Consider the following 10504-nt stretch of genomic DNA (forward strand, 5'->3'; position numbering starts at 1 on the left):
CCATAGGTGTAGCTGATCTCACCCCATGGGTTTCCAAGCTGTGGAGGTGGTGCCCAAGGTTAATGGACGACTGGAGAGGACTCCCCTTTGTTTTATTTTTATGTTTTTTAGCTATTACATGTACTTCTTTTTTTTTTTTTTTTTTTTTTTTAGTTGGAGGCTAATTACTTCACAACATTTCAGTGGGTTTTGTCATACTCCCCTTTGTTTTAATCAGAAGTGCTTTTTAAAAAAATCTGTTAGAGGAGGTTGCTTGAAAAAGGAAACGTGGCTCTGTAACTTTTGGAAAACACTGGTCTTTCTAACATTCAGACTAGCTATTGGGTACTTTGTTCCAGCCTTGGTGCTAGATGCTCTTCTTGTATTTATTGATTTAATGCTCACAGCAGACTGTGAGTTCGATATAGAACTGCCCTCTCCAATCGAAATAGAATTTGAAAATCAAATGTAATTCAAAATGTTCTAGTAGTCATGCTGAGAAAGTACATAGGAAATCAATTGTCATAATACATTTTATTTAACCCAATATATCTAAAATATTATCATTTCTATGTGTAATAAACACAAGTTCAAGAAGATATTTTATATTCCTTTTTCACACCAAGTCTTTGAAAGCCAATGTATATTTCACACTTTTGGCACATTTCAGTTCAGCTCAGTCACATTTCAAGTAATAGTTCACATGTGGCCAGTGGCTACTGCATTGGGCAGTGCAGGGCTGGAAGGTAAGAGGCAGATAACTGTGGTCACCATGATATACATTACATCCCAGAACTGATTTATCTTATAACTGAAAGTTTGTACCTTTTGACCACCTTCACCCATTACTCCCCTCTTCCCCAGCTCTGGCAACCACCAGTCTGTTTTCTGTTTCTGTGACCTTGATTTTTTTAGATTCCACGTGTAAGTGAGATCATATGGTATTTGTCATTCTTTGACATTTCACGTAGCACAGTGCCCTCAGGGTCCACCCATGTTGTGGCAAATGGCATGATCTCCTTCTTTTTAATGGCCGAATAACATTCCACTGTGTATATACACACCACATTTTCTTTATCCATGTTTGTTGATTGCCCCTTAGGTTGTTTCTATGATTATTGTAAATAATGCTGCAGTGAGCATGGGGGTGCAGACATCTTTTTGAGACAGTGATTTCATTTCTTCAGATATATCCCCAGAAATGGGATTGCTGGGTCATATGGTAGTTCTATTTTTAACTTTTTGAGGATCCTCCAAACTGTTTTCTGTAGTGGCTGAACCACTTTTTATTTCCACCAACTCAGGCTACCTTTTCTCTACATCCTCATCAATACTTTTGGTCACTGTCTCTTTGATGATGACCATTGTAACAGATATGAAGAGATATCTTGTGGTTGTGATTTCCATTTCCCTGACAGTTGGTGATGTTGAGCACCTTTTTATGGATCTGTTGGTCATTTGTACTTCTTTGGGAAAAGATCTGTTTATTTCCTCTGCCCATTTTTTAATCAGGTTGTTTGTTTTTTTTGCTATTGAGTTGTATGGACTCTATATATTATGGATATCAACCCCTTATCAGATACACTATTTGCAAATACCTTCTCCAGATCATTCTGTTTATTACCTTTTCATTTTGTTGATGGTTTCCTTTTCTGTTCAGTGTATATCCTTTTGAAATCTGCAAAACTTGCCCAAATGACCAGGCACAGACTGGGTGCTCCGAAGTTGCCCGTTGAATATTTGTTGATTGATGCTGAAGCTGAAAAAGCTTCCACTCCTCCCATTGTCTTGCCAAGAGAACTTCTGTAAGCGAGGAGGTTTCTGAGGAGGGAAGATGGATAGGAACTGGCCTGGCCACCAGGAAACCAGAATAGGAATCACAGTCTTGGCCTCCAGTCCTGGACTTTCTCATCTGCAGATGGGACTCATCAAATGATCACCTACTATCACTAGGATGAGGATTAGCTTTTGGATCTGGGCTGGAAACAAATGCGTTTATAACTCTCTTTGTTTTGTAAGATGATGAGCCAGGCCTTCTCTCCCACCACTTTGCCCAGCAGCAGGAGGTGAATGTGCACAATTTCTCTAGGAGCCTGACTGAAGTCTTGGGAAATCCTGGCCCAATGCACTGATTTTTTTCTCTCTCCATGTGTTTCTTGTTCTTGCTGCCATTGCATGCACACCGGTTAAACCTGGCAAGTGAATGCAAGCACCGCCTTTTATAACAACACAGCAAACCCACAACAATGGAGTTTCCCAGAGCTATCGATTATGTATAAAAAAACTTTTTTTGAGGGGGAGGGATGTTTTACTAAAAAACAACAGTGTTCAAGTGTGTTTGCACCTCTGAATTCCCACTGCATCTACCTGTGTGTCTCTTGTTGCACTGTTTTCCAACTTAGTGATATCTACTGTTTACTGAGTTCTGACCATATGCCTTGTTTTATTTCATTCAATTTTCACAGTAATTCTGTTCAGTGGATACTATAATAGAGTCCATTTTACACATGGAAAACTGAAGCTTAAAAAGGACAAATCACACAGTACCTGCAAGGCAGACGCTTCCATATACTACCTACTGGGGGCTGAGCAAAACAAACACCACTGAAGCAGCTTCTGTACGTTGGAAGCATGATCAGTAACAGAGTACTGGGTAGGACCCACTAATAGTGATGGGTGTGTGTGTGTGTGTAGAAATTCTGTTCATTTTGAGGGCTTCTGACCCCAGTGTGTGTGTGTGTGTGTGTGTGTAGAAATTCTGTTCATTTTGAGGGCTTCTGACCCCAGCACAGAAGTGGCACAGTCTACCCACATATGGTTGTCATGTACTCATTCATTTATCTACTTTTTTTTTTTTTTTAAGATTTATTTATTTGTTTTTTGACTGCAGCGGATCTTTGTTGCTGCACTTGGACTTTTTCTAGGTGCAGAGAGCAGGGACTGCTCTTTGCTGTGGTCTTAAGGCTTCTCACTGTGGTGGTTTCTAGAGCTCAGGCTTAGTAGTTGTGGCCCACGAGTTTAGTTGCTCGACAGCATGTGGGATCTTCCCAGACCAGGGATTGAACTGGTGTCCCTTGCATTGCAAGGCAGACTCTTAACCACTGGACCACCAGGGAAGCCCATTTAACTACCTTTAAAGCACCGCCTCTATGCCAGGCAGTAGGTTTAGCAAGCCAAGTTAGACGTGGACCCTGCCGTCAAGAATCTTCATTCTAATGGGGGAAGTAGCTCCACAGAGGTTTAGAGCATGTGATGTTAGATTTAATGATGGAAGAGCCTATGGTAGGAAATGAGAGGGGAGGGGTGTCAAGGAAGGCTTCTTGGAGGGGTTGACACCTGAATTAAGATTTTAGGTGCGAGTTGGATTTAATTAGATTGTGGGAGAGAGGGAATGGTGAAGGATGAGACAACCTGAAAAATGGCACAAGGAGGGAGAGATGACGGGATATGTACAAGGAAATAAAAGTGGTTTGGCCTTGTTGGAAGATCAAGGATGCGCAGTGGGAAGCAGGTTGGTGGGAAGGAGAGCCTTGTGTGTGACACCTGGACTGTACCCTCCTGGGAGGGAAGCGTCAGGGAGGGCCACCTTCAGGGAAGCGAGATGGCCTGCTTTCTGTGGGTGGATTTGACAGAGTAGAGATTAACAAGGAAGGAGCAGAGGCAAAGTTCTAGGGAGAGATGGTAAGGATCTGAAACAGGGCAGGAGCCAGTGGTGAAGGAGAGGAAGGTGTGGGTTTGAGAAAGATTGTGGAGGTAACGGGGACTTTCCTGGCTGTCCAGTGGTTAAGATTTCTTGCTTCCAACACAGAGGATGTGGGTTCAATCCCTGACTTGGGATCTAAAACCCCACAGGCTGCGCAGTGCAGCCCCAAAATAGAAAATAAAATAAAAATACACATTAAAAAAAGATTGAGGAGGTACAATCAGAAACACACAATGACTTCTCAGAGGAGGAGCTGAGCGAGGGAGCAGATGAGAAGTTCTGGGGTGACCCCAGTGAAACTGGGAAAGACAGATGCTGTGACTTTGATGTTGGACCTGCCGAGGCTGAGGCGTGTGCTGGGCGTCTCCATTTCTTGGCTTCTGGGGTGCTTGTTCCCTGCTGTGCCCCCCGTGATATGCTGCTGCTCTTTACCTGTAGCCCTGGGGGTGGGTTCTTACTCCCAGACTTGGGTGCTCTTGCTGCCCCGGGGTTCTCTGCTGAGGTCTGCAGCTGTGAGGACGGAAGAGGGTGTTCATCCTTCCTGGAGAGAAGTCACCTGTGTCTGGGTGGGGATATGAGTGAAGGTAGATCTGCCATTGGAGGGAAATGGGGACACTGACTCCCCTCTTCTGGGCCCTCTCCCTTGGCCCCGGTGGGGATGCTTAGCTAAGGGCCCCTCTTTATCAGGTTGACTTCACTCATCCTCCACATTCTGGCTGCAGCAGTGTCCCTCTCCCTGGGAAGCCCTGCCTGACCTCCCTGCCTACATTTTCTCTCCAGATTAAGCATGTCCAAGGTGCTGTGATCCTCTCCTTTGAACCGCATCCCAGTTGCACTGTTACTCTGTGATATTTTGATTCAGCTGATTAAATGGCAGGCCGTGCACCCTATGAAGGCAGGACAGTGTAATGTTCACCCATCTTTGTATTTCTGGCACCTTCTGGCATCTATTAGGTACTCTAGGGCAGCCAGGCAATAGCGGTCTCAGTCAGAGTCCTGGCAGGAAACAGGTGGCACTTTCTAAAAAGGAATTGAAAAAGACGAGAATGAAGGAATTGCTTATAAAGGAGTAAAAGGACTAACGGAACAGTCCCAAGTTGGGGACTGGCCACGGTGGGAGGCTGTTATCCCTTGTCAGGGATTGAAATAGGTCACCCAAGAAAGTTTGAAGTCCTAAGTCCCAGGTTCTGTGAATGTGATCTTATTTGGAAATAGGGCCTTTGCAGATGTAGTCAAGGGAAGATGAGGTCATTAGGGTGGGTTCTCATCCAGTCTGACTGGTGTCCTCATAAGAGGAGGCTTACACAGACACACCCAGGGAGAAGACAGCCACGTGGTGATGGAGACAGAGATTGGAACGATGTACCTATAAGCCAGGGGTGCCAAAGATTGTTGGTAACCACCAGAAGCTAGAAGACCCAAGAAAGTTCCTCTGCAAGTTTCGGGGCGGCATGGCCTTGCTAACAACTTGATTTCCGACTTCTAGCTTCCAGAACTGTGAGGCATTACATTTCTGCTGTTTTCAGCCACCTAGTTTGTGGGACTTTTTTATAACATCCCTAGACAATTCATATACTCCTTCTGGGCCTGAAGGGACAAGAGGAGGATCTGAACTGTTTGCAGTGATCTTAGCAGAGGGACCACCTGCCAGGAGCTGTGGCCCAGGTAGCAGAATCCAACTACTGCAAACCCTGGCCCAGCAGGGAGGGAACAGGGGAGTGACCGCCTTGACCTCGCACCTCTCCCACTTCCTAATTTCCTTCTCCTGCTCCCATTAGCCTAGCCCATCTGGCAGTCAGAGGACAAGGGAGCTTGGTGATATGGTCTGCGGAAGTCAGTCTCCCAGGTACAGGCCAAAGGGGTCAGGGGAGTGATCTGGAGGGCAAGGTGAGTAGATTCCACAGAGGAAGTACATAAAAATATTGAATGCATGAATGAGTGAATGAATGAAGTCGGAGACAGAAATGCGGGGTATTTCTCATTTCCAGTTTGGGAGAGGACGATTTCGTGGCACTGTTCTGTTTCCGTCACGAGGAAAGAGGAGTCATAGGATTCTCTCCGTTAGGACTTTGGGTGTAGCTTCCAGCCCTGCCCTCTGGCTCAGCACCCAGGTTCTGAGTCTTGTGAAGCCTCCCTCTTTGTGCAGCCAGCACCTTCAGGCTGGATGCTATTTTCAGGCTCTTAAGTGAGGTAATTTGGTACGACAACAGAAACACAGCTGTAATTATGAGGTGCCAGCCTCTGAAGCAGAAATGTTGGCCCTCAAGGGATGCAAACTCAAGTGACTCAGTTGTATATGCAGGCTCGTGCCAGGCAGGCCAGGCTGGTCCCCCCTCGCCTCCCCACCACCCCCGGCTATGTGCACCAGCCTAGAGGAGCACTGGGCTGATTCAGCTCCCACATCCATGTGGGGCCTCAGCGGCCAGGTGCTGCCAGCCAGAGCAGTGAGGGACACAGGGGCATCAAGGTAGCCCTCCAGGTGATGGGCCATTTGAACCAAAGGGGCTAGACCTCTTCTCTGGTGTAAATACTGTCAAGACCAGGCTGTACTGGCAGAGCTTCTGATGCCAGTTTCTGTGTCATGAGAACATCTGCCATGCGATGATCGGTTCAGCTCTGTGTAGACATAATGACTTGCATAATCTTCATTCTCCATCAGGTAGCTTGACCTGCCCTGTCTGGGATCTTTGTCGTTCTCAGATCAAAAGTAACTAGTCATACCCTTTGCTTCTAGGATTCTTTGTTAGTTTGTTTAGAGTTGTTGTTCAGTTGCTCAGTTATTTCTGACCCTTTGTGACCCCATGGACTGCAACATGCCTGGCTTTCCGGTCCTTTACTGTATCCTGGAGTTTGCTCAAACTCATGTCCATTGAGTCAGTGACACCATCCAACCAACTCATCCGTTGTCACCCCCTTCTCCTCCTGCCCTTAACTTTCCCAGCGCTAGAAAGGAGGTTGCTAAAACAGGGCCATGGCATGAGTAGAGATTTGGATGGAAAAAAATCTTGGTGTTCCCATCCATCACTCAAGTTTTCTAGCTATGCTAAGACTGCTGTGGGTTCTTCTCAGAATTATCCTAGATGACAAGCACTCGCTGGTGTCCACCGTGTACAAGCCACTCTGGGGAAAACAGAAGCGGTGGCTCTGCCCTATGAGAGATTATATTTTCCCCCCTTTTAAGCAAATTTTACCACCAAACAGTTTCTGTAGAAGTTGAAGCTGAAGGGTGCCTCAGGGCACATGTTGAGACTCCTCATTTACTAAATAGGTGTAAAGCAGGCAGGAGACTTGGAGAGGAGATGCAAAATGAACTCTTGGAGAAGCCTCTTTTGGTATGAAATGCTCTGGGGAGAAGGTGGTCTTATTTGCAGGAGTCCCTGGGTACTCAGAGAGGGAAGGACTGGATATTAGACAGAATTTGCAAGATTATGCTGCTTTAACAAATAACCCCAAGCTTTCAGTGATTCCCAACAACAATAATACAAGTTTATTTCTCATTCATGTGACCTGTGCATCCTGAGTTGGCCATGTTTTGACTTCTTGATGTCTGAGGATCCTGGCTAGTGGAGCAGCTTCTACATGAAGCACTCCTTGGCCATCATAGCAGAAGAAGAAAGGTTCAGGTAAGCCACACTCTGGTTCTTACGGTTTCTGCTCCAAAGGGACACACGTCTCACATTTCAATTCCTCCCATATTTCAGTGGCTAAAACCAGTCATGGGGCAATTCCTGAGTTCAGCAGGGCAGGGATGTATAATTCTCCCATAGGATGGAAAAATGGAATGTTTGGTGAACATTACTGCAATCTGTTGTATATATCTGTGCCTTCCTCCTGAGATGCAGAATTAGGGAGATGGAGGTATAGCTCAAGCGCAGAGCACTTGACTGCAGAATCAGGGAGATCCCCTGTGTTTGGCACCGTGAGGCTCTCATCACTGCCAGTTGCAGGGATGGGCAACTGGATTCTCAAAGTGAGAGAGAGAGAGATGTGATGGGTTCATCTGAGTGAGGCTGGAGACCAAGGGGTAACGGTTCTGGGTCCACGAGGTGGTTGCTGGATGCCATCCTGACTTAGTTCTCCAGTCGTAGCTGAGAAGCAGATGAAGGAGTACTTGGGAGACTCTGAGTTTTGGTGTAGTTTTCTTTTTTCACATATGTATTAATTTGTATTGGAGTAGAGTTGCTTTACCGGAGAAGGCAATGGCACCCCACTCCAGTACTCTTGCCCGGATAATCCCATGGACAGAGGAGCCTGGTAGGCTGCAGTCCATGGGGTCGCTAAGACTCGGACATGACTGAGCGACTTCCTTTTCCTTTTCACTTTCATGCACTGGAGAAGGAAATGGCAACCCACTCCAGTGTTCTTGCCTGGAGAATCCCAGGGACGGGGGAGCCTGGCGGGCTGCCGTCTATGGGGTTGCACAGAGTCAGACACGACTGAAGCGACTTAGCAGCAGCAGAGTTGTTTTACAGTGCTGTGTTGGTTTCCACTGCACAGTAGAATGAATCAGCCATCCATATACATCCTGCTGTTGCTCATGGTTTAGTTGCTAAGTTGTTTCTGACTCTGTGACCCCCTGGACTGCGGCACAACAGGCTACCCTGTCCTTCACCATCTCCAGGAGCTTGCTCAAATTCCTGCCCATTGAGTCAGTGATGCCATCCAACTATCTCGTCCTCTGCGGCCCCCTTCTCCTTTTGCCTTCAGTCTTTCCTAGCTTTAGGGTCTTTTCCAATGAGCTGGGTCTTCATGTCAGGTGGCCAAAAAACTGGAGCATCAACTTCCAGCATCAGTCCTTCCCATGAATATTCAGGGTTGATGTCCTTTCAGATTAATTTCTTAGATCTCCTTGCTGTCCAAAGGACTCTCAAGAGTCTTCTCCAGCACCACAGTTTGAAAGCAATTCTTTGGCCCTCAGCCTTCTTTATGGTCCAACTCTCGCATCTACACATGACTACTAGAAAAACCATAGCTTTAACTATATGGAGCTTTGTTGGCAAAGTGATGTCTCTGCTTTTTAATGTGCATATATATTCCCTCTTTATTGGATTTTCTTCCCATTTAGGTCACCACAGAGCACTGAGTACAGTTTCCTGATGGTGTGGTTTTCTTTTTTTCATAGTTTTATTGAGAAGCTATTGACATACTTCACAGTATAAGTTTAAGGTGTACAGCATAATTGACTTATATATATTGTGAACTGATTACCACAATTAGTTAACATTCATCATCTCATAGAGATACAATAAAAAGAAAAAAAAGAAAAAATATTCTCCTTGTGATGAGAACTCTTAGAACCAACTCCCTTACCAACTTTCCCATATATCACAGAGCAGTGTTAACTGTAGTCATTATGTTGTACATTACATCTTTAGTATTTATTTGTTTTATAACTGAAATTTTTTATCTTCTGACCACTTTCCTCCAAATCTCCCTCCCTCTGGTGTAGTTTCATGACTGAGCCTAGTCCAGGGGTGGGTTCCAAGAGGCACTTTGCTTATTTTAACTCTGCAATCATGGAAATAAAACTCTTCCCCAGCCACTAGGCTGCCACTGATGTTAGCTGAGCTAGAGAAGGCTAAATAAGATTTGACCCGTGCCAAGTTTCCCAAGACTTCTCATTTCCTTTGCATTTTCTCTTCCTTTATCTCCTACCCTTCATACTAATAAGAACTCAGATGTTTTTGGATATATAGAGAAAAGGAGTTGGGGCTTTGGAAAATATAAACTGGATTTCCAGCTACTACCACCTGAGACCTGGTTGAGGTTTGCTATTTGGACTACAGACTGTAAAGAGGGACATGTCAGTTACATGAAAATGTATAAGTCACAATTCCTCCAAGAATTATGACCAGAAGGCAAGACATATAATTTAGAACAAAATTCACAATCAAGGCAATTTTTGGTATAAGCAGGTGTTAAAACGTGAGAGACAGATAACTCTTCAGTATGTTAATCCACTGAGGTATTTGGAATGTTTGTTACAGCTAGGCAAATGCAGTGTGTGTGTGTGTGTGTGTGTGTGTGTGTGTGTGTGTGTGTGTTCTGGGGAGGTAGGCATGAAAGATTCAGAAGGAATTTCTCAGAATGGAAAGTTCTCTGGGATGGGCATCTTGGCTGCTCTTTGACTAGATTCCACAGAAGGACAGTGCTGAAATTTTATGGAGGAAGTGGTTAGTGTGTCTGTGAGTTAAATCCCATCTTCTTCCTTGCACTCTCGCCTGGGAGGGATCTGATGAATGGGTGTGGAGTTACACTATGAAGCTGTAATTTACAGTAAGCGGCCCAGTGGCCCAGCCTGTCATTGTCGGAGCCAGTGGGTGGCCGGGTTGGAACCCCGGAGAGGTAGCCATGGAGGAGGCCAGTCTCCGAACGCAGCAGGCTTCAGGAAAAGAGGTAGCTATGTGGGGAATTTCCTGCCTTCGCAATCCTTCATGCCAACAACCACAGCTTAGCAAATCCACCTCCTGGCTACTTTGGGGGAATTTAAAAAAAACAAAACAAAAAAAACCTCACAAGCTCTTTTGGGTTTGTCCTTAAAATCCAAACCCAGTTCAGGGCTATTCATTTCTGAATCAGATTTTAGTAAAACAAAAACAAAAACCCTGACACCTAGTTTATTTCATCAAGTGTCAAAATGGAAGAAACTCATCTTCTTTTTCAAGAAATTCTGGGGTCGGGGAGAATTTGTTCTTGAAAGATTAAGAAGTGGGTGGAGGGCGGGGAGAGGTTAGGAAAATGCTTCGGATTTTGGATGGCGCCATCAGAGCTGGTGCTGGCCAGGGGCTGGAATGGGACCGACTGGGGTGGGTCGAGGCTGTC

Source organism: Muntiacus reevesi, chromosome 6 (genome assembly GCF_963930625.1).
Source record: "Muntiacus reevesi chromosome 6, mMunRee1.1, whole genome shotgun sequence".
Classification (NCBI taxonomy): Eukaryota; Metazoa; Chordata; class Mammalia; order Artiodactyla; family Cervidae; genus Muntiacus; species Muntiacus reevesi.